Source organism: Moschus berezovskii, chromosome 21 (genome assembly GCF_049115385.1).
Source record: "Moschus berezovskii isolate FMDL1 chromosome 21, NW_MosBer_1.0, whole genome shotgun sequence".
Classification (NCBI taxonomy): domain Eukaryota; kingdom Metazoa; phylum Chordata; class Mammalia; order Artiodactyla; family Moschidae; genus Moschus; species Moschus berezovskii.
In genome coordinates this window covers 45,320,188-45,345,352 of record NC_142480.1, presented here as the reverse complement: position 1 = coordinate 45,345,352, position 25,165 = coordinate 45,320,188, and the positions used below count along the sequence as shown (strand labels likewise).

At 44.0% G+C, this 25,165-nt stretch overlaps 1 protein-coding gene and 1 pseudogene across 2 annotated transcripts in view; one reads left to right on the top strand and one right to left on the bottom strand.

The window, feature by feature from the left end:
- The window catches only part of SH3GL3 (SH3 domain containing GRB2 like 3, endophilin A3), a 109,352-nt gene that overhangs the window by 83,998 nt on the left and 189 nt on the right, over window positions 1–25,165 (bottom strand). The window lies entirely within an intron of this gene.
- LOC148774550 (actin-related protein 3-like) lies at window positions 8,601–25,080 on the top strand (annotated as a pseudogene).

Here is a 25,165-nt window from a genome sequence, read left to right as displayed (position 1 = left end):
GTGATATCAATAACCCCATTCTGAATTCCACCTTTTCCTTCCCATTAAACAGGACCATGATAAGCAAAGTGAATTTAAAAAAAAAAAAAAAGTATAAGTCAACAGGAGACAAAAATATTGGAGCAAAAAGTACTTTTATGATGTTCTTTACAAATCTAAAATTGAAATTTCCTTAAGATATATCCTTAATAATTTGGTTTATATCAGCATACCTTGGAGATATTGTGGGTTTGGTTCCAGACCATCACAATAAAGTGATGAACACAATAAAATCCCAGAAATTTTTGTTTTCCAGCGCATAAAAAAGTTATGCTTAGGCTGTACTGTAGTCTTCTAAGTATGCAATAACATTATGTCTAAAAAAAACAGTTGCATAACAGTTTTTAAAAAGCTTCTTGATAAAAAGTGCTCTACATCATCCAAGCCTTCAGCAAGTGATTATCTTTTTGCTAGTGGAGAGACTCAAACGGAAGAATCAGGGAGAGAATCTCATGAGATGCTCCAGGTTTGGGTTCAGTATAGAACCTTTCAAGAATTAAAGCTCTGTCCAATTGCTTTAAGGTACTCCGTGATCACAATCAGCAATGTCTGCCCTGTTCATTCATTCATATGTATGTAATGAGTGACTACCAGGATCCTGTTCCCCCTCTGTGCTAAGTCCCCGCAAAATAGTAAGACAATTCCAGTCCTCAAGGAGATCCAAATCTACTCAAAGAAACATGCGTCATTCACTAAACAAATATTTACTGAGTGCCTAGCTGGAGTGCTAGACTCTCTTCTTGGCCTGGAGACTCCATGATTAATAGTCAATAAAATGACCACAGAATGGTAAACAATGAGAACTATATTGATTATAACTCCAAGTAATACAAGTTCAGTCATGTCTGGCTCTTTGTGACCCCATGCACTGACCCCCAACCTCCTCTGTTCATGGGATTCTCCAGGCAAGAATACTGGAGTGGGTTGCCATTTCCTTCTCCAGGGGATCTTCCCAACCCCGTGTCTCCTGCATTGGCTGGTGAGTTCTTTACCAATGAGCCACCAGGGAAGCTTGAGTAAATGATTAGTAATGTTTTAACAAGTTGTACTGGGACCTGAATCAGGTATATGAAATCCCATCACTATAAAGGGTTTTAAGAAGCAAACAAATAAAAAACAATTATGAAGCTCCAATACTTTGGCCACCTGATGCAAAGAACCAACTCACTGGAAAAGACCCTGATCCTGGGAAAGACTGAAAGCAGGAAGACAAGGGGACAACAGAGGATGAGATGGTTGGATGGCATCATCAACTCAATGGACATGAGTTTGAGCAAACCTGGGAGATCGTGAAGGCAGGGAAGCCCGGCATGCTGCAGTCCATGGAGTTGCAATGAGTCAGACATGGCTGAGGGACTGAAAAAGAACAAATACGAAACAACAGGGCCTGGGCACCGAATGGGGAGATCTGGATAAAGTCCTGGAAAATGGAACCAGAATCCATTTAGAATCCAGTCTAGCAAATCCTTGATATTTTGCAGGATGTCTTCTTTCAGGAAAAGGTGCCAGTCTGCTGAAAAACTGACCTATGAAATTGGATAGGATCCCACTGAAAGGAGTGGAATAGGGAAGTCCTGTTGAGCACTTGACACCAGCGAGGGAGCCTCAGAACAGATGCCAGCTCACATTGCATGATTCTGAAGGAAGGACCCACAGTCTGAGTCCAGGTCCCAAAAACCAGTTCCAAGGAGCTTGATGACATTTTGGTTACCAATGTTTTGCAGGGGACTACAGGTGTCACCCTGCTTATTTAACTTCTATGCAGAGTACATCATGAGGAACGCTGGGCTGAAGAAGCACAAGCTGGAATCAAGATTGCTGGGAGAAATATCAATAACCTCAGATACGCAGATGACACCACCCTTATGGCAGAAAGTGGAGAGGAACTAAAAAGCCTCTTGATGAAAGTGAAAGAGGAGAGTGAAAAGGTTGGCTTGAAGCTCAACATTCAGAAAACAAAGATCACGGCATCTGGTCCCATCACTTCATGGGAAATAGATGGGGAAACAGTGGAAATAGTGTCAGACTTTATTTTTGGGGGCTCCAAAATCACTGCGGATGCTGATTGCAGCCAGGAAATTAAAAGACGCTTACTCCTTGGAAGAAAAGTTATGACCAACCTAGATAGTATATTAAAAATCAGAGACATTACTTTGCCAACAAAGGTCCGTCTAGTCAAGGCTATGGTTTTTCCTGTGGCCATGTATGGATGTGAGAGTTGGACTGTGAAGAAAGCTGATCGCCGAAGAATTGATGCTTTTGAACCGTGGTGCTGGAGAAGACTCTTGAGAGTCCCTTGGACTGCAAGGAGATCCAGCCAGTCCATTCTGAAGGAGATAGATCCTGGGTGTTCATTGGAAGGACTGATGCTAAAGCTGAAACTCCAATACTTTGGCCACCTCATGCGACGAGTTGACTCCCTGGAAAAGACTCTGATGCTGGGAAGGATTGGGGGCAGGAGGAGAAGGGGATGACAGAGGATGAGATGGCTGGATGGCATCACTGACTCGATGGACATGAGTTTGAGTGAACTCCAGGAGTTGGTGATGGACAGGGAGGCCTGGCGTGCTGTGATTCATGGGGTAACAAAGAGTCGGACACGACTGAGTGACTGAACTGAACTGAACAGGTGGCCATAGTCCCTTTTTTGGTGTGTGGGATAAAGAAATAAGCCCCTGTATTTGAATATAATGATTGTAATAAGGTATAATGACAGTAGTAACTTTGCAGGCATTTCTATATACATATACTTCCATCTACTTTTTAAGCCTTATGAGAATCATACATATTGGACCTGTAACTATAAAGTATTTAAGAGAAATTAACAGAATGTATAAATGGTATTGTTTGTGGGATTTCATTGGTTAAATTTATAAAACTATTCAAAGAGCAAGTGAAATGAGTGCTTTTCATTTTCAACACCAATATTACTAGATTTGCAAAAGAATCTACAAGATTTCACCTATGGGTGATGCCATGCATGTGTGCTTAGTCATGCATGCTAAATCTTGTCCAACTCTTTGCGAACCCATGGGCTGTAGCCTGCAAGGTTCCTCTGTCTGTGGATTTTCCCAGGCAAGAATACTGGAGTAAGTTGCCATTGCCTCCTCCAAGGGATCTTCCCAACCCAGGGATCAAACCCGCGTCTATGCATTGGCAGGCAGATTTTTACCACTGAGCCACCTGGGAAGCCCTATGGGTGATGCCATGACCTTCCAATGCATCACATCAGGAAGTAAGGGCCTCTAATAACGGAAGATTTGTCTAGCTTTTAACCAACTTTTCTCCTCTTTCATTGGTTGGCTAATATTCCTTAATTCAACATATTCCCAAGCAGGCTAACTTCTTCCAAACGCTATGGAAGCTCAGCAAATAGGAAGTAGACAAGCCAAGCTCTGTGTCATCCAAAGGTCTTGCTTGAAATTTTCAAGCAGGGTTCGCTTGTGACTCAGAATATACACCCTAAAATGTCATTTATTCTCCCACTCTTCAGAGCACATTTCAAATACCAACCTCCTTTTGAAACCAACTTCCATACCACAACAGTGCACGCACCACATGTGTCTCTCTGGCTCTGAATTCACTCACACTTTAAGCTTCAGCACATTCCAAAGGGAAGAGATGTTCAGATCCTGTAAATCTTAGCCACACCACTTTACAAAAGTCTGCCCTATTGCAAGAATGCATGCTCAAGAAACAGGTTAAGACTCTTGAAGAAATGACAAAATTAAATCCAGAGGATGTTCTAGCCCAAAGAAATGCTTCACAAAATACTGACAAGTTGACAATCTTCAGCCATTGATGTTTGGTAAAGAACCTTATTGCTGTTTAATTATCCAAGGTCATTTCCACTTGCCTCCATCAAACTTTCTCCAGATCAGAGTCCCTGTTGTCAATTCACTCAATAAAAAAACATATGACCTGACCCTGTGAGCTCAGGAAGGGCACCAAGCTTCCTGGGAAGGAGTTCTCTTTCTCTCCCCTGTGATGTCAATTCTTTCAACGTCATCCCAGATTCACAATGTTCCAGCCTGTGTATCTTCTTACAAAGGTATCAGAGACAAGGGTCCATTTTTACTCAAAACACCCTGACACCAGATAAGTGGGTTTTTCTTTCGACCCAACAACCAATTCCCTAATTCTCCAATACCAACTGAGTGTCTTACAACTCAGTTCGGACACTGATTACCTAAAGCTGGCATCAGACGCCACAGGTTTCAAGCCTCCATCCCACAAGACTGCCCAGACTTCATATACCAGGCACAAGTATGGAGTCTCCAGGCTACCCACACTTCTGTCTGACTTGGCTACTGTGGACTTAACAAATATTCACAACCTAAAAGTGAAGAGTTATGTTTTATTCAGTGGGAATTTTTAGGACTTAAGCCTGGGAGGCATCATCTCAAATAAGCCTAAAGAGCTGCTCCAAGGAAGGGAGGGGAGGAGTCAGATTAAATAAAAGTTTTGCAACAATGAGCAGGTAGTCAGAGCATCAAAAGATTGAGCTTAACTGAGTCCGATTCTTTGTGACACCACGGACTGTAGCCTGCCAGGCTCCTCTGTCCATGGGATTTCCCAGACAAGAATACTGGAATGGGTTGTCATTTCCTCCTCCAGGAGATCTTCCAGACCCAGGGATCAAACTCACGTCTCCTGTGTCGGCAGGGAAATTCTTTACCCCTGTGCCACCTGGGAAGCCCCTACTGACAACAGGTACAAACTGTCCAATAGGCTTAACTCCCCTTCTTGATTTCACCTGGAAAGGACACACTGGTTCAGCCTCTTCATTTTCCATAAAAGTGGAGGCCCAGATGGGTTAAGTGATTCTCCCAAGATCACAAAGCAGAGGCAGATTGAAATCTAAAACTGCTGTGCCCCAGGGTTACTGGACCATTCAGTATGAAAGGATGCTTGTGTTTCTAGTTAAATAGGAAGAAAGATACTGTTTGCAAACACATCAAGTTGCGCCTAGGCTGTCAGCTACTACTGGGGACTAGTGAAAGGTTCACCCCCAACACAAGAAGCAGGAAATACCCTGGAAAAGCAAACCGGATGAAAGTCGAGAAAGGGACGAAGAAACGGAGGTAACAGTGGTTAACCCTGTGTGCATGCACGCTCAGACGTGTCTGACTGTTTGTGACTCCATGGACTGTAGACTGCTAGGCTCCTCCATCCATGGAATTCTCCAGGCAAGAATATTGGAGTGGTTAGCCATTCCCTTCTCCAGGGGCTCTTTCTGACCCAGGGATCGAACCTGGGTCTCCTGCACTGCAGGCAGATTCTTTACCTTCTGAGCCACCAGGGGAGCCTTCACCCAAGGCTCTGCCCCTTCCTTAACCTGCAAATTGTCCTGGGTCTTGCCTTCTCAGAGAGACATGACCCCATCCCAATAGCTTTTGGTTAAATGGCTTGGCCCTCCCTCTCTGTTCCTCCTATGGACCCCTGCGTTCTCCTCTGCCTCACACCCACCTTTTCTCACTGCACCAAATACCCTCAAGAGACCTCAGTGAGCAAATCAATAGCCTTATCAAAGAAAGAACATGTCATGCTGTCTATAGTGCTTTTCGTCCTTGGAGAAGTAAATTAAATAAATCCAATATTTGTTCTTTAACAATCTATGCCAGTCTTCTGATATTACAGTCCTTATTTTGATGACAAGCTTCCAAGAATTTTTCAATTATGGCAATTTCAGCTTATTTCCATTCCCAAAGAACCTCCACCTAAATCTACCAAGGAGAATAGATACACCATATTTCTTTAAAATATGTGTGTCTGGCAACTCGAAAGGGTACCATCTGGTTCGCATAATTTCTGCATGAAATTATGCAGTTTCTGAAAAGCCTATACAACTTATATGAGCCACTCCTGCTGCAATAGAAGCCAAAACATTCCATGGCTATTGTACAAATCGACTCAGGTTAACTGAGGCTGAAACTGGCCATGGTCCTTATACTGATCACCCTGAGAACACAGCTCACCAATTAAAATATACATATTTAATCAATGTCATGCTAGAGAGGAAAGATAAACATGGAAATGACATCATCCTCAAGAATCATTTTTGAGCCCTGGGAAAAGTAAGTAGAGAACTGGCAAGAAAAGCAATTGGGACTCTTTCAAAATGAAGCAAAGGAGAAGGCAAAATGAAGTCGCAATAATTAAAACAAGAAGGGAGCAATCATGGAGAGGAGGGAACCCAGTGAGGGGAATCGGTACTGTTTCCCTGGAGAGGAATCACAGTGAGACGCATGGCAAAACATCTAACAACCTGTATCCCATCCTAGTAAAAACATCTAGGTCATTCCTTGTCAGCAGTGTAAACTCTGGATAGAGGAGTCCATAGGTGTGTGACAGTCGGTGACCTTGGGGTACTCAAGTCTCCTGAATTACAAAGTAAGAATGTATTCCAGCGCAGGACTCTACCCAGGTCACCAGGACGAATCAGACTTGTTAAGTGACTGGAGAGCCTCCAAAAACACACAAGCCAATTGCAGATGCAGACAAAATGTTTTCAGCGTTGTGTCCAGGGCTTCAGGAATGCTCACACCAGCATATGTAAATTCCCTAGACGTACAGCTCAGAACAGAGGTTGGCAAACATTCTCTGTAAAGGACCAGAGAGTAATAAATATCTCAGGCTTTGCGTTCTATGTTGCCCCTTGTCACTACTATTTGATTCTGCTTTGTGCCAGAGACATATGAGCATGGAAATGAGCTGGGCTGTGTATGCCAATAAAACTTTATTTACAAACACTGAAATTTTAATCATATGTCATTATCATGTGTCATTAAAAATGTAAAAATCATTCTTAGCTCACAGGTTATACAAAAAAATAGACGATGGGCTGTCTTTGACCCATGGACCATTTTACCAACTTCTGACTGACAACTTCTATTTAATAGAGGCTGGGTGTTCATTGGAGGGACTGATGCTAAAGCTGAAACTCCAATACTTTGGCCACCTCATGCGACGAGTTGACTCACTGGAAAAGAGCCTGATGCTGGGAAAGGTTGGGGACGGGAGGAGAAGGGGACGACAGAGAATGAGATGGCTGGATGGCATCACCGACTCTGTGGACATGAGTTTGAGTGAACTCCGGGAGTTGGTGATGGACAGGGAGGCCTGGCGTGCTGTGATTCATGGGGTCGCAGAGAGTCGGACACGACTGAGCAACTGAACTGAACTGAAACAAGTGACATGGTTCAAATGAACGATAAAGATACCCTGAATTTATGCAAAGATTGAAAATCCTCAGGAAGAGAGTGGAGGGTATGAACAGATTTATCTCATGCACTGGTGACAAATACTGGACTGGATTTGTCTTGGAATCACAGAGGCCTGTCCTTGAGTCCTTACAAGACCACTTGCCAGCTGTAAGACCTTGAACAAGTTTCACTTAACCTTGCCAAGCCTAATTCCCTCCCTTGTAAAAGGAGGGATACGATGAGTATCTTCTTTTTTATAATCATTTTAATTGAAATATAGCTCATTTACAAAGTTGTGTTAGCTTCAGGTGTACAGCAAAGGTATTCAGACATATGTGTGTGAGTGTGTGTGTGTATATATATATAGGTGCATTTTTTTTAGATTCTTTTCCATTATAGGCTAGTACCTTCTTGATAGAGGTTATCAAGGATATGAAATGAGATGCTGCCTCTAAAACTACTTTGCACAGTACTCAGCACCTCTACAAAAAAAAAAAAAAAGCTAATTAGCATTATTATTATACTCACGGAATGATGAGTTGATTGACCGCAAAACATTGTTCCTAGATATGAACACAACATCTCCTGGATGAGAAGAAGTTCAGATTCCTAATTTATGGAAGTCAAAGCTCAAAATAAGGTAGATGCCAGAGACGAACATAAAATACAAAAACAGAATATTTTAATTTGGTGCAACACCCCAGTTATTCACCTATTGGGAGACTGTGCTCAGTCACTCAGTCATGTCCAACTCTTTGTGACCCCATGGACTGTAACCCGCCAGGCTCCTCTGTCCATGGGATTTCCCAGGCAAGAATACTGGAGTGGGTTGCTATTTCCTCCTCCAGAGGATCTTCCAGACTCAGGGGTCTAACTTGCATCTCCTGCATTGGCAGGTGGATCCTTTACCACTGTACCACTTGGGAGTCTCCATTTTCTATAAGAGTTGTGAGCCTGAATTCATGAGAAAAGAATGCAAGCATCAACAGTCATTCAGTCTCAATAGGCATTTCTAAAGACTTCCATGAGAGCCTGCCTGCCTGGTTGTATAAGAGGTAACCAGTGACCAAGTCTGCCTCCACTTCTGCTTCCTGTCTCTAACCCTTAGTAAGTGAGTGAGTGAAGTCGCTCAGTGTCCAACTCTTTGCCACCCCATGGACTGTAGCCTACCAGGTTCCTCTGTCCATTGGATTTTCCAGGCAAGAGTACTGGAGTGGGTTGCCATTTCCTTCTCCAGGGGATCTTTCCAACTCAGGGATCAAACCCGGGTCTCCCGCATTGCAGGCAGACGCTTTACCCTCTGAGCCACCAGGGAAGCCTCTAACCCTTACTCCATGACAAAGATAGTGGCCAGCTATGGATGGTCAGACAGCTTCTATCTCCCCATGCCCAGTCCTGGCCCCGACCAGCACCAAACAGACAGTGGCAGTGGCAGCAGCAGGTGACAAGGAAGATGTGGGTGGCTGCCCGCTTGCGTAGTAGACTGTGGTACAGGGCATTGCTATTAAGAAGTCAGCAAAAATGGATGAGCATATCAAAGGCAGCGGATGAAATGTGTTGGTGGCCCAGACTTCTTTGTTGCTGATGAAGCAACAGGAAAACCTTCATATGTAAAAGAATTTTTTAAAAAGGCGGCCAATCGGGACTTCCCTGGTGGTACAGTGGCTAAGACTCTGCGCTCCCAACGCAGGGGGCTCAAGTTCGATCCCTGGTCAGGGAACTAGATCCCACAAGCAGCAACTAAAAAAAATCCCACAGGCCACAACTAAAGATCTCAAGTGCCACAACTAAGACCTGGTATGGCCAAGTAAATAAATACATAAAAATAAATATTAAAAAAGTGGCCAATCTGCCATGGCATAGTTGAAGACTGGTACTTGATGGAAAGCTTTATGGATCAATGATCTTTAAGAGCAGAACCTGAAGACCATTTTTTGGATTGAATCTCCACTGAATACTCCAGACAACAGGGAATACACTACTGAAATAATGTTCTAGGCTTGTACATTTCTGGGCAGGCCATTCTCGCCTAAGCTGCATACGAGACTTCAAGACAAGCAGGAGAACGGTCTGTCTATTGGTACAACACAAGACAGTGGAATCAGTATCACTCAGGTCATCCCTGTGACTGAAGGGCATGTGATTGTCAGCTATATTAAGCACACATTCCAAACACAGGATGAAATAGAACATATGTTATTCAGCAATTGCTGGGAGATGGAGACAGAGGAATCCCTCAGAGCAATCCTGGGAAACTTCAAAGAACACTATAGCTACGCCTGCTAGATTTAGTAAAAGAACTTAATAAGTATGAACAGATGGATCAAAGTGGATTAAACAGTATACAAGAATCAATGCTATCTCAAAGGAAGAATTTTCCATTGGTGTTGCTTTTGTTTTGTTTAACATTTTGGATATCTGATTATATAGCAATTTTTAAATTTGTATTTTATTTATTTATTGGCTATACTGGGTCTTCATTGCTGAACAGGTTTTTTTCTCTAGTTTCAGAGAGCAGGGGCTACTCTCTAGGTGTGGTATGCAGGCTTCTCATTATGGTGTCTTCTCTTGTTGCAGAGCACGGGCTCAAGTAACTGTGGCACTCAGGCTTAGCTGACCCACAGTTTACGGAATCTTCCCGGACCAGGGATCAAACCCATGTCCCCTTCATTGGTAGGCAGATTCTTAACCACTGGACCACCAGAGACGTCCAGGTGCTGGTTACTGAGGGAGTCTTAGGACCTGAACTTTCTTTTCATCTAGAGTGTGCTAATTCAGGCTTTACTCAGCCTGTCTCATAAGTTGTAGATGAAGGCATTGACAATTGTCCTACTGATGTCAGACGTCTTCTCTAAAAGAAGATTGTCCTCTCTGGAGGTTCAACCATATTCAAGGACTTTGCACATCGCTTGCAAATAGATTTGAAAAGAACCATAGATGCCAGGCTGAAATTCAGGGAGGAACTGAGTAGTGACAGATTGAAGCCAAAATTTATCGATATACAAATCATTACACCCAAAACGCAGTGACAGGCAGTTTGGTTTGGAGGATCCATGCTGGCTTCCACATCAGAATTTTGCCACAAATGTGCATTCTGTGTGTGCATGCTCACTCGCGTCTGCCTCTTTGCAAACCCCTGGATTGCAGTCCACCAGGCTCCTCTGTCCATGGAATTTTTCAGGCAAGAATACTGAAAATAAATAAATTAATTTTAAAAAATAGAATGGAGGCTATATGTATACCTATGGCTGATTCATGTTGATGTATGGTAGAAACCAATGCAATAGTGTAAAGCAATTACCCTTCAATTAGAAATAAATAAATAAATAAACATACACTTTTCAACTGCTACTGCTGCTAAGTCGCTTCAGTCGTGTCCAACTCTTCGCGACCCCATGGACTGCAGCCTACCAAGCTCCTCCGTCCGTGGGATTTTCCAGGCAAGAGTACTGGAGTGGGTTGCCATTGCCTTCTCTGGACACTTTTCAAAGATATATGTAAAAAAAGAATACTGCAGTGGATTGCTATATCCTCCTCCAGGAGATCTTCCCCACTGAGGGATCGAACCTGCATCTCCTGTGCCTCCTGCAACTCCTGCACTGCAGGCAAATCCTTTACTATCTGTGCCACCAGGGAAGCACCATACCCACTTCTACTCCTTCAAAATAAATCTGAGCCTCCATCCACTATTTCCCAGGAAAGAAATCCACTGCTGAAAACCAAGAGAAGTAAAAGTGAATTATTGGCTTTGAGCTTCCAACTGTCTAAGTCGTCCCTGCTGCTGCTGCTCAGTCTCTAATTTAGTCGGGTCTGACTCTGTGCGACCCCGTGGACTGTAGCCCACCAGGCTCCTCTGTCCATGGGGTTCTCTAGGCAAGAATACTGGAGTGTGTTGTCATTTCCTTTTCCAGGGGATCTTCCCAACCCACGGATCGAACCCGGGTCTCCTGCATTGCAAGCAGATTCTTTACTGCTGAGCCACCAGGGAAGCCCCAAGTCTTTGCTATTTATGGCCAAATTAGGGCATTGTATAGGTTGTTTCACTCTGAAATTTCTACATTACATGCTAACTGCCAACACTGCACCTAATCCTGAATATCACTGCATCATACTGAGAACTCAGCCCTTGAAGAGATGTGACCGCAAGGTTTAGATGAAAACTCTGTCTTTTCTTGGAAAAAGTGCTTGATCTAAGATGTCAATTTGAATAGCAGGGATCCAAGATAAATAAAATTCAAGGATATTGGTTAATTTTGTTAAACAAATTTAACAAGTTATTGGGTTGGCCAAAAACTTTGTTCAGGGACAGCATACAGAAAAACTCAAATGAACTTTTTGGCTTCCACCCAATACATAAAATTAATCAAAATCTTTCTTAAGATACATAAGTTTGACTTATGAGATGCCAAGGTTCAATGAGAACATCGGGGAAGGGGTCCTATCTGCCTTAGACTATTGTAAAAACCATCTATTCTCACATCCTCTTCTCAGATCAGTCCCAAGTAGGTCACTAAAAGCAAAGCGCTCGCTCCCTCTCTTTTCTTGTCTACGTTCTCACAGTCACGTGAGGCTGCCCACTCACTTCACAGCCTGCCTTCTGCTGCTCTGTCTGCTCAGCACTGATGAATTCGTATCAGGACTCCACAGCTCTCTGCCCTCACGCCCGATCGTTCCACAGTTCCCACATCAAGCCAGCCAAGTTCCATCAAAAAGTCTAACACAATAGCACATGGGCAAACACTCAGCTTGGTTCCATCCAGTCTGCCTTCCAACAAGGTTTCCAGGAAACGTCCAGAACAAAAAGCCAAGAGCTGTCTCTACAGAGACCATATTCATCTCCTAAGCAAGTTCCTGGCCACACCACAAGTGACCAGGAATTGTCCTTCTACTATTCACACTTGAGGAGAAGTTAACCCGCAGATAAACCATGTGAGCTAGTTGGCCGTTTGGCGGTGCACCATGTTAATTCACCACACATGCTTCTTCTGGGCCCACACAGCTCTTTTAAAATGTAAATGAATTGCCAATATTTCAAAACTAGGAAATTCCATTTTTTAAAAATCTGGATTTTGAGCATTCCTCCCACCTCCCTCCCAAATTAAGAGCATCGAGGCAAACAATAGGTTGGAGTTCAACAGAAGCAGGTTATCCAGGTTCCAATCCTCAAAAACTGCTGAAATATTCATTCAATATTAGCGGATGGTTCCAGTAGTGTTCAAAAGACTTAGGATTCCACAAGGGACAAACTGGGCAAGAAATGACCAGACAGTCAGACCCTCTAAGAAGGGATTTGATTTGGGTAACTCATAGGACTTCTGCTTCAGGGAAGATGGAATAGATACACCTTCTCTATTCCTCCCATTAATTACAACCAAAATCCTTGGCATTATATATAACACAAACCCAGGAAGGCCCAAGCAGGTGGAGAAAAGGAGATACACTGAGTAGGCACCTCAGGGCCCAATAAATGACACAGTAGTGAGCTTCCATTTTCTTTCATAATCCAAGACTTGAAGCTGAAGAAGCGGCAGTCTAGAAATACCAACAGACGCAGGAAAACAGACAAATAAACTCAATAAAGGCCTGCTCTCTCTAGTCAAGGGACCCGGCAAGGGGCAGTCTAGCAACATAGAATTATTAGACAATATCTAAACTATTAGAAATTACTAGATAATACCCACATCCCCGATGGCTCAGCAGTTAAAGAATCCTCCTGCAATACAGGAGACACAGATTTGATCCCTGGGTCGGGAAGATGCTCTGGAGAAAGAAATGAAAACCCACTCCAGTATTCTTGCCTGGGAAATCCCAAGGACAGAGGAGCCTGGCGGGCTACAGTCCAAAAAGGCGCAAAGAGTTGGACACAACTGAGCGACTGAGCATGCACACACTCTACTCCAGCTTTACTCCAAACATCACAGAAAGAACTGTGACCCCATCCCCAATGACACTAGTAAAGGATGAGTGGAATGCAGGAACTTGCATCTTTGCCACATTATTACAAGATGACCCGGCACCCCCCAGGTGGTGCCAGAGAAAGCCAAGTAGGGAGTCCCTACCAGGCGATAGCAAGCTCCACCCGGCTCCTCCCACCCCTTCAGTGTCAGCTGAGACCATGTCGGGGAGCCTGGACCTCCACTTCCACAGCAGTACTAAGGAGCCCACTCACCCTTCTTCTGGGTGAGGAGGCCAGAGGAGGCCTTGTAGGAAGTCAGGACTTCTACCACCACCCAGGAGTAATGAGGCCACCCCTCCCACGGGTGTGAGTTGAAGCCACGTGGGAACCAGCAACAAGGCACGTCTATCCATCTCAACCAGAGGGGTATCAGCAGAAGCTTAGTGAGGTACCAGAATGTCCACTCCCACACAGCAGTAAGGAGGCACGAACCCCAAATGTCAGTAGTCTAAGTGAGAAGCCTGGACACTAACCCCCACTTGGAAGTAACAAGGCAATGCCACCACCTTCCCCTGCCAGAGCAGAGGAAAAGAAAGCCAATACAAACAGAAAATTTAAATAAGATCTAGATTCTCATAAAATAATACTGAAAGGCCCGAGGTTCTATTTAAAAAATACTGCCATCATGAGGGTATGGCCAAGATGGTGGTGTAGGATGACCCTGAGCCCACCTACCATGGGTACACCAAAATTACAACTATTTACAGAGCAACTATAGATGAGAATGACCCAAAGACTAGCAAAAAAAAAGTTTTTCACAACAAAAGATGTAAAGAAGGAACCACAGTGGAAGAAGTAGGAGGGGCAGAGACACAGTGTAGTCAAGATCATACCCTCAGCTAGACATCCACAAACGGGAGGATAATTACAATTGCAGAGATTCTACCCAAGGAGTAATGGAAACAGTGACAGACTTTATTTTCTTAGGCCCCAAAATCACTACAAATGGTGACTTCTGCCATGAAATTAAAAGACACTTGCTCCTTGGAAGAAAAGCTATGATGAACCTAGACAGTGTATTAAAAAGCAAAGATATCATATTGCCAACGAAGGTCCATATAGTCAAAGCTATGGTTTTTCCAGTAGTCATGTACATATGTGAGAGTTGGACCATAAAGAAGGCTGAGTGCTGAAGAATTGATGCTTTTGAACTGTGGTGCTGGAGAAGACTCTTGAGAGAGTCCTTTGGACTGCAAGGAGATCAAACCAGTCCATCCTAAAGGAAATCAACCCTGAAAATTCATTGAAAGGACTGATGCTGAAGCTGAAGCTCCAATACTTTGGCCACCTGATGCAAAGAGCCAACTCAATGGACATGAGTTTGAGCAAGCTCCAGGAGATAGTGTAGGACAAGGGAAACTGGTGTGCTGTAGTCCATGGGTTGCAAAGAGTTGGACACAACTGAACAACGACAAAATATCCACAATAAGTAGGTAAATGTTAAAAAGATATAAATGTGAAGTGAGGGGGAGTAGAAATGCAAGATTGTTAAAATGCATTCAAGCTTAAGAGGTTATCAACTTAATCATGTATATATATGCTGTTATATATAAATCTCAGCTGGTAAAGAATCCGCCTGCAATGTGGGAGACCTGGGTTCGATCCTGGGTTGGGAAGATCCCCTGGAGAAGGGAATGGCTACCCAGTCCAGTATTCTGGCCTGGAGAATTCCATGGACTACATTCCATGGACTGTATAACCCATGGGGTCACAAAGAGTCAGACACAACTGGGTGATTTTCACATCACATATACAGACCTCAGGATAACAAAATCTACAATAAACGCAAACACACAAAAAAAGAAAAGGGACTCCAAAATAGATTTAAAGCAGAGACTGTAACAAGAGATAAAGGCATAACAGAATGATAAAAGGATCAATCCAACAAGAAGATACAACACACACACATATACATATATATATTCTCATACATCAAATGAATAAAATACATCAAAATTAGTGAAATGCAACTAAAGCAGTGCTGAGAGGAAAATACATAGCACTCACTGCATATGTTAGGAAAAAGGTCTCCAATCAATAATCTGCTTCCCTTAAGAATCTATGCTGCTAAGTCACTCCAGTCGTGTCCGACTCTGTGTGACCCCATAGACGGAAGCCTACCAGGCTCCCCCATCCCTGGGATTCTCCAGGCAAGAACACTGGATTGGGTTGCCATTTCCTTCTCCAATGTGTGAAAGTGAAAAGTGAAAGTGAAGTCGCTCAGTCGTGTCCGACCCTTAGCGACCCCACGGACTGCAGGCTACCAGGCTCCTCCATCCATGGGATTTTCCAGGCAAGAGTACTGGAGTGCCTTGCCATTGCCTTCTCCATAAGAATCCATAAAAAGAACAAAATAAATCCAAGCAAGTAAAAGGAAGGAAATAATAAAACAAGAGCAGAAATCAATGAAATTGGAAAAGCGAAACAACGGAGAAAATGAAATAACAAACTGGTTCTCTGAAAAGATCAATATAACTGACAAACCTCTAGTAAGACTGATAGAGGAAAAGGGAGAAGGTATGGAATTACCAGTCTCAAAAATCAACTCTATACACATATAATAAGGGGACTGATAATGATTAACAGAAGAATACTACATATAATTCTCCACACATAAATCTGATAACCCTAAATGAAATGGATTGATTCCTTAAAAAATCACAAACTAATGAAATTCTCAAATGAGAAATCGCCAAGCCCAAATGATTTTACTGGAAAATTCTACTAAATATCTAAAAAAAAATTAACATAAGTTTTGTGTAATTTCTTCCAGAAAACAGAAGAGTGAGCACTTCCCAATTCATTTTAGTAAAGCAATATTAACTGACACTGAAATTAGACACAGTGCAAAAAATAAAGACCAATATTTCGTATAGAAACAAAGATCCATGACAAACCATTAGCTGATTCACATCATACAGAAACCAACATAATACTGTAAAGCAATTATCCCCCAAGTTTAAATATATTTTTAAAATAAAAATACATGGGATTAGAAAGGAAACCATCTGTGCTGAATATAGTCATCAAAATATTTATGATACAGCTTTTTTTTTTTTTTTTTAAGTTAAGTAACATGGGCTTCCCTGGTGGCTCAGTGGTAAAGAATCCTCCTACCAATGCAGGAGACACGGATTCTATCCCTAATCTAGGAGGATCCCACATGCCTCGGAGCAACTAAGCCCTTGTGCCACAACTATTGAGCCTGTGCTCTAGAGCCTGGGAGCTGCAACTACTGAAGCCTGAGCGCCCTAGAGCCCGTGGTCCACGAGAGAAGCCATCTCAGTGAGAAGCTCATGCATCGCAGCTAGAGAGTAGCCCCAGCCCGCCTCAACTAGAGAAAAGCCCATGCACAGGAACAAAGACCCAGGACAGCCAAAACTAAATAAATAAATTATTTTTAAAATATTTTTTAGAAGTTACGCAACGTGATAGAGAGGGCATATGCCATTTGAATTGCATGGTCAGGAAGACATTTCTTACAAAGTGGCCTTTAATCTGTGCTTGATCTAAATGACAATAAGGAAACACTTTGCAAAGATCTAGAGGAAAGGCATGCTAGGCTGAGGGAACAGCTCTGGCCAAGGCCCAAAGAAAAGAAGACCTTAGCACATTAAAGGAGCAAAGAGAGGCCGGTGTGGCTCAATGGCAGCAGGAGAAGGAAGGGAGAGGCCAGGTTATGTGAGGCTTCACAGGCCAGAGGAGGAAGTTTGGGTTTTATTCTAAACACAGCTGGGCGCCACTGAAGCACTGAAGACTTGTAAGCAGCCTACATTACATTCACAGAATGACATGGTCTGAGATACATTTTCAGAAGAGCATTCAGGTCATTCAGGTCACCCACAGGTCACTGTGGGTCAATGCATTGTACCTGGTAGGAATCTGCTAGGTTCCAAAGTTCTCGAAATTGGTGAGGAGGCTCCAGCAACCATGTGGGCAAGAGGTGACAGTCAGGACAAGGATAGTAGAAGCAGAGCCAGAAAGAGATAATGGAAGAGGGATGTATTTTGAAAATAAAACCAAGAGTTATTAGCACTTTCTGATGAATTAGGGATGAGAGGAAGAAAGCAATCAAAGATGAATCTTATTTTTGTCTTATTTTGCTTGAGCAGTTGAACACATGTTGGTACACTGACTTAAATAGGAACCACCAGCAGAAAAACAGGTTGGGGTAGAGAAAATTAAGAGTTCAGGTTTGAACAACTTAAGTCTGACAGCCTTTCAAATATCCAAGAAGTGAGGTGCTGCAGGCAGTTAGACTTAGAAGTCTGTTATGGGCGTGTGATCAGGAGGAGTGTCTAGGCCAGAACCATAATTTAGAGAGTCATCAATGTATAGATCGTTTATAAATCCATGAGGCTGGATAAAACACCCTGGCAGAGTTCGAGGCTGAGAAAGAGGAGCTATTTTAATCCAGAGCCCTGGGGCACTCCAGGATTTAGGGTTCAAAGGGACAAGAAGGAGCCATTAAAGGAGATCTGAAGGAACAGCCATTGAAGCCAGAGAAAAACCACACAAGTGTAGAAGGGTTGTAAGTAGAGAACGGTACACTGGGTCAAAAGCTGCGGAGTGCCAGCTGGGGAAGTGACTCTCAGACTCAGCAACTTGGAGGTCACAACACCCAGACAAGGCAGTCTCTGCCCAAGAGCAAGCAGGAACACATATTCAGATGAGGACGTGCCGGGAGCCAGTGAGGGAAATCCTACCCGTGGCAAAGGTCAATTAGGGAAGAGGCCTGACAGGCAAAGGCTAATCAGGACTCCAGGAACCCCCTGGACTTACCTGAGCATCTACCCCCAAAGAAAACCGGAGTGTGACTGCCTTACTATCTTACGCCTCTTACCAAGTCCTCTGACACTTACGGGGGCTTCCCCCCAACCACCTTTCTCTGAAAACATTAATTCAGAGCTGTAGTTTAAAAGTACTCCTCGGCTTAATAGGAGTGTTCCAATCCAAGCCCCTCCGATAGCTTTCTAACTTGCATGACAAGTTTGTCCGGGCTCTTACAACTATGAATGTGACTGTTTACAGCCTCCCAGCCACTCAAGGACAGAAAGCCTAATATTCTAAAATACAGGAATTTGTTGAAGAAGTTAAAATCATTAGAATAGTACTAAAAAAGATTTCATTGTTGAATCAATGCTTGCTGCAAAGTTTCCATATTTTCTATCTATTGTATCCTTGGAAATATATTAATCACATATAGAGAAAATAAGTAGTAGCCTTTGATTTAACCACATCAGATCTAAGTTAATAAATTCCTTTCTTGTAGCTCACTACACCCTTGCCTTATAGGAATGTAACTTTGTCATGTGTCTAGCACCTGACTTTAGGAAAATCACCTTAAAAGAATATAACTTTTTCTAGCTAACTAACCTTTATTAGGAGAGAGGGCCATAAACTGTTAGCAGGCCTCCTGGCCAGAAGATGATGTAAACCACCTAAAACTTTTGTATATCATGAGACATACAAAAATAAGCCCTGATCCTGATAAGGGTCAAGACTGCTGACCCCGCGTGATTTTGGCGTGACTCTATACCTCCCTTTCTCTATTTTTTATATGCACAACTTAGGGTATAAAAGCAGCACTGGAAAATAAAGTTTTGGGCCTTGCTCACTGAAGCTTGGTCTCCCCGTGTCGTTCTTTCTCTTTTTCCGTCCTTTTCTCTATTCTCCTTTTTCTGGTTGAGATCCTTGGAGCGCTGGGCCCCTGCGTTTACTTATCTGCCTGGGCTTCTAAGACCCACTCGAGGGGGTGCCCTGGTGGGGTGCCTCCAGTGATTCGAGAGGGCGCCTGCGGCCTACGTAAACAGAGCAAACCCCATGCTGGGGTTTTATTGGTTTCCTGCGTAAACCAAGGAATCATCAGCCCCTGTCTCTCTCTCCCTCTCTCTCTCTCTCTCTCTCTCTCTCTCTCTCTCGCTGACGCCGACGCCGTTCATCCCGAGGATACCCTGGGCCATATCGAGGCTGGTCCCCGATAAGGACGTACGACTCAGATATCAGTTTCTTTGGAAGGGAGTACCCACGCTATCAGGCCTGAAATAGCAGCTTCTACCACTGATGGATGATTTGATCTGGCAAAGCACTTAGTGATGTCAGTGCTTGAGAAAGACTTAGCCAAATGCCAGTGGGAAAGACACTACCACCCAATGAATGACAAAGTCAGAAGGAAGGCCACTGGGCTCAGGAAGGTCACTGCTGCTGGTGATGTGGTGAAAACAAGTGGGGATGAGCCTGGGAATTGCAAGGGAAGAGCTCATGATAAAGGCATCTCACAGAAGAACTCAAATAGTTACAATTGCAGCAATGTCTTCCCAATACCAACTGGATTCCTCCAGATTCCTTCCCCCAATTTAACACTTTCCCAGGTTTCTGGTGAAAAGTAAGGGCTTCCCTTATAGCTCAGTTGGTAAAGAATCTTCCTGCAACACAGGAGACCAAAATCTAGCTATCCTCACTTGGCTGATGTAGAATCTCCAGAATACATTCACCTATTATTTAGTCAAATAAAGTCGTGTATCGGTTCTGTTTATTGGCAGTTTCATTTTCTGGGTAAAGTATGCCAACAGCAACCTCCGAATACATAAGATACACCCCCTCCACTTAATTTTGGGAAATATATAGTCATTTTTTTAATAAAGTTGAAAAATTAATCTGAAACAAACAGTATATCCATACACACACACACAAAAAAAAAATCCCTGCTTTTAAATGAATTTTTAATCAAATTCTAAGAGATAGCCTAAATTACACTTACTTTAGAGAAAAGGCATGGTAAGAAACACTTGAATTATACTGTGTTCTTCAGAGATTAAAAAATTAAAACCAATTTAGTTTCAGCATCTACTCTAGCATCCCAAGTTAAAAATATATGGTTAACACATAGACCCAAGGATTAATTTATCAAGCAGTCTATGTGGAAAGGAGCAAGCAAGTTTCAGGTTAACACATTTTCTGATGCACCTACATAAAAAGCAAAGAATCATTATGGACTTTGCAAAGTGCATTTTTATCTTTCTCTCTAATGAGAAAATGAAACAAGAGACATTCACCACATTCACCACCTCCCTAGAGATTCTCATAATTTACAAAGAATATCCTTCTCTATAGTGTTTACCCATAAACGGCCAGCCTGTGCACTTAGTCATTACAGAGAGAATGTCTTGGCCCCTTAGGACCACTCATCATTTTTCTGATTCAGGCATCAAAAGGGAAAGAGGGGGAAGTTGCCAAAAAAAAAAAGCTTTGTTAGGAGCTCCCCACACCCTATTGTGTTTCTGGGTCACGTGACAGAACACTGCTAGGTAAGGGTAAAAACAAGGAAATTTAACATGAAGGGTCATCACCCCTCTTGTGTCCTCACTAGTTGGTTAGTTTGAGGCAAGAAGAACAAGAGGAAAGAATAAAATCAGGCTTTCATGGGATGGGGAACCAGGCTCCTAGAAGTGCAGAAAGGTTACAAATACAGCTATTAGAACAGTGTCCATGTCACAGTAATCAAAGATGTGGCCTAAACATCCTGCAACCAAAATAAAATGCTGTCAAGTAAATTACTATAAAGTGAACATAATTAATACAAATCAATGAGTGACGACATATAATTATTATGAGTTACATTTTTATTGGTCAGGCACACCACTTAACAAGAAACCACAATGACCTTTCTAAGCTATTCCTGTGTGTTAGTCACTCAGTCTGACTCTTTGCGACCCCATGAACTGTAGCCCACAAGGCTCCTCTGTCCATGTAATTCTCCAGGCAAGAATACTAGAGTGGGTTGCCATTCCCTTCTCCAGGGAATCTTCCCCACCCAGGAATCAAACCCAGGTCTCCTGCACTGCAGGCAGATTCTTTATCATCTGAGCCACCGGGGAAGCCCAACCTATTTGTATTTATCTCTAATAACTCAAACTGCATCCCTACCAGTAGAAGAGTAAACCTCTCTACTAAAAAAACCTTTTCAAGAGAAAAAAGTATTTAATTATGATCTTGGGACGGAGAAGGCAATGGCAACCCACTCCAGTACTCTTGCCTGGAAAATCCCATGGGCGGAGGAGCCTGGTAGGCTGCAGTCCATGGGGTCGCTAAGAGTCTGACGCGACTGAGCAACTTCACTTTCACTTTTCACTTTCATGCATTGGAGAAGGAAATGGCAGCCCACTCCAGTACTTTTGCCTGGAGAATCCCAGGGACGGGGGAGCCTGGTGGGCTGCCGTCTATGGGGTCGCACAGAGTCAGACACGACTGAAGTGACTTAGCATAGCATAGCATTGGGACACTTGGGTAATAATCCCAAATGTTGAAGGAGAGGATTAATTAAATTTTGTTATTAGCTCAACATGTACACTTCTCATTTTAGTTGATTTCTTCCTCTTTCCTTTTAGTCTCCATGTGCTGCCAAAATGATGCATAATCCCTGGGATTTAGAGTTCTTCATTCTCTGTAAAGGGGACTTTTTATTCCCTGCAGGGATAGGTAAGGTATCAAGAAAGCCAGAGCACTTAACCAGGAAGCTATAAGTTATTTTGCCTTTTCTATCATTGAGAAAAATCATCTCAATTTGTCAAGGTCTGGTTCCCTTATTTATAAAAGGTCCACTTTATAATCTTTATCTTTCTCTGAAATACTTTCAGCGAATTACTTAACAATTTCAGAACTGAGATATATTAGATATAAAGATAGAGATATACTTTCTTGAGATATAATTTATATACCATACAATTCACAACTTAAAGTCTATAATTCAATGGGGTTTTTTTTTTAGCATATTTACAGAGTTGTACGATCGAGTTGACTCACTGGAAAAGACTCTGATGCTGGGAGAGATTGGGGGCGGGAGGAGACAGGGACGACAGAGAATGAGATGGCTGGATGGCATCACCGACTCGATGGACATGAGTTAGAGTGAACTCCGGGAGTTGGTGATGGACAAGGAGGCCTGGCGTGCTGTGATTTGTGGGGTCGTGGAGAGTCAGACACGACTGAGTGACTGAACTGAACTGAACTGAACAATCAACACAAGAAATTTTAGAACAGGAACATAGCTTCTAAGGGCTTCCCTTGTGTCTCAGCAGTAAAGAATCAGTCTCCCAATGCAGGAGACCTGGGTTGCATCCCTGGGTCAGGAAGATCCCTGGAGGAGGAAATGGCAACCCACTCCAGTATTCTTGCCTAGGAAACCCCATGGACAGAGCAGCCTGGGGGGCTACAGTCCAAGGGGTTGCAAAGAGTCAGACATGACTGAGCATGCAGGCATACAGCTTCTAAATCCTCTCATTCACTATACAGATGGGTTAAATCATGTTTCCCAGGTCATAGATCTGGTCAGTGGCACAGCCAGGCCTGGATCCCTGGGAATTATTAAACCATTGACATCATTCCAGCCTCCCTTTCCCCAGCCCTGGGAAAGTTCTATGTGAATTAAAACCTGCTGTTAAAATGTTGCCTGGGAAGAACATCTGGCACTTTTTATGATCATGCTCCCTCTTATTATATTAAGCCTGGTCTAATTTCTCCACCAAATCTGTCCCACTGCAAGATTTCTTAGAAAGCCTTTCAGAACAGATAAAAACGTATCTATTAGGCACTTGGACCACAAAATGTGATTTGTGAAGCCCAGAGAGAATCTGTGATGTCTTTCTTTTCAGATAAAGTCACAAAAGATTTTGGTTCATGCAAAAAGACTAAATTAGACCCTCTGCTCACTTCCTTTTTTAATGGACTGGTGATGAGTAGTTAAACTAAACGATCTCATCTTTAGCATATTATTTACCAATGTCAATAACTTCCTGGGATTTCAACCATTCATTCCGGTTAGTGGTCAGAAACCAATTTCAGTCCTCTTAGGGCTGTGTCCTTTTCATCTCTAAGGTTTGCTCCCATGAAGTCCACTCTCAATAAAAGAATATCTTTCAAAAGAGGTTAGTACCCTGCAGAGGATGAGATGGTTGGATGGCATCACCAACTCAATGGATGTGAATTTGAGCAAACCCTGGGAGGTGGTGAAGGACAGGGAAGCCAAGCAAGCTGCAGCCCATGGGGTCGCAAAGAGGCAGACATGACTGAGTGACTGAGTTAAGAAAGCTCCTGTAGCAAGCCTAGCTAGCTAGTGATTAAGCTGACACTGCCCTGACCACAGAGGCGGTAGGCCTCTGGGCTGCCCACCCTTCAGTACTGAGCTCACGGCAGACTCGCTAACTGCTCCCACCTTTGATTTGATTTTATTTTTACTTTCTGGCTGCATCACATGTGGGATCTTAGTTCCCCTACCAGGGATCAAACCCACACGCCCTATTCTTGAAGTGCAGTCATAACCCTTATACCACCAAGGAAGTCCCTGCTCCCATCTTTAAATGCACCCTCTTGTTACTTTCCATGATACTCCTCTCTCCTCCATTCTACTAGTTCTTCCCTTCTTGTGCTTCTCCACCCCTACGCTTTCACTTATCCAATAAATATTTACTGAGTGGTCCCGGCCTAAACATTGTCCTTAAATGTGGGTGCTCCCTACAGTCTATGAGTATAACTCACCGTGCATTTTTTGACTTCCATTTGCACTTATATTTTTAAATCTCCACTGAGGCTGGAAATCCCCCCAAGTCTGTAGCTCCAATCTGGATCTCACCCACTGGCCCCCAGGCCAGAGTCATCTGAGTATCTCACGGATTTTTCAAACTGCCCAGGGCCAACTTGCAGTGACCCCACCATCTCCCTGGTCACCTAATTGGCCCCTCATCCAGTACTCCTCATTACCCCAATAGTACCACCAATCTCCCAGCATCCCCAGCTGGAAACTGCACACCACCCAGTTTATTCATGGAAGGGACGTGAGTGAGAGAACAGGCAGCACTTTTCAACATGAGACAGACAGAAAAGCATCCTCTAATTCCAGCTGCTTTTCAGGGACCAATGTGTGAAAGAGGCAAGCTAAGACCTCATCAGAAATGTGAATTCTGAATGAAATCTGTCCAACAGACCCAGCAGTGCCGGTGTAGGGTTGATTTTACAATGTAAGTTCTGCCATGGCTGGGAGGCTGAAATCGTAGAAAACAAATTTGCTTGTCAACAGATATCCAGACACACACAGGCACACACCAATCACATGCCAGCTTGCCTGTCTTCCTGTTTCCTCTGCTCAGAACACCTATCCTTTCCACCCACACCCTCCACCACAATTCCTTCTTATATTTAATTTTCAAATGACAGCGACTCTTCCTCCGGGAAGTTCTCCCTGATGCCCCTGTCTTATTATCTGCCATCCACTGTGCGTGGAGGTGTGTCCAACACTATATGTTTACGTGTCTGTCTCAGTGTCTTCCGACAAAACTGGCAGCTCTTAGAGAACAGGAGCCTGGTGCCCAGGCCCGGGCCGACACCGGGAAGACTAGGCGGGAAGAAGGACGGCTGTAGACAGCCCAGCCCGGAGCTGCGGGCAGGCAGGCAGGCGGGGTCCATCTCCAGGCCGGGAGTGCCAAGTACACAGCATCCCCGGATCCGCCGACGCCAGCGCGGCTGCCCAGGGATGGCAGGACGTGCCCCGGGGAGTCTCCCAACCAAAAGGTGGGGGGCTCGAGGGAGGCCCTGCGGGCCCTGCATTCTCTATGGTCCTCCTCCCGGCGCGGGTCCGGGAATAGAGGCACGGAGCAGAGCCTCCAGGCCTCGGGACGCCCAGTCTCTGCTCGCCCGAGCCCCTGCGGCCCGCCACCTCTGGTCTCCCCTCCGGAGAACCTCTCGGAATTTCAGTGGCTAGGGATGGAGCAGGGGCCCGGGAGATGGCAAGAAGGAGGCGCCAAGAAGCGGAGGAGAGCCGGCGGCCCCTCACTCCACCCCCGCGCCCGCTTAGGCGGGAAGAAATCGAGCCCTAAAAGAGGCCCCTAAGGGCGCCGGAGCCTCAGAGGCCCCGGAGCCTCGAGGGGACCGCGGCTCCCCTAGCCCTCCTCCCTCCCTCCTCCGTGCATCCCTA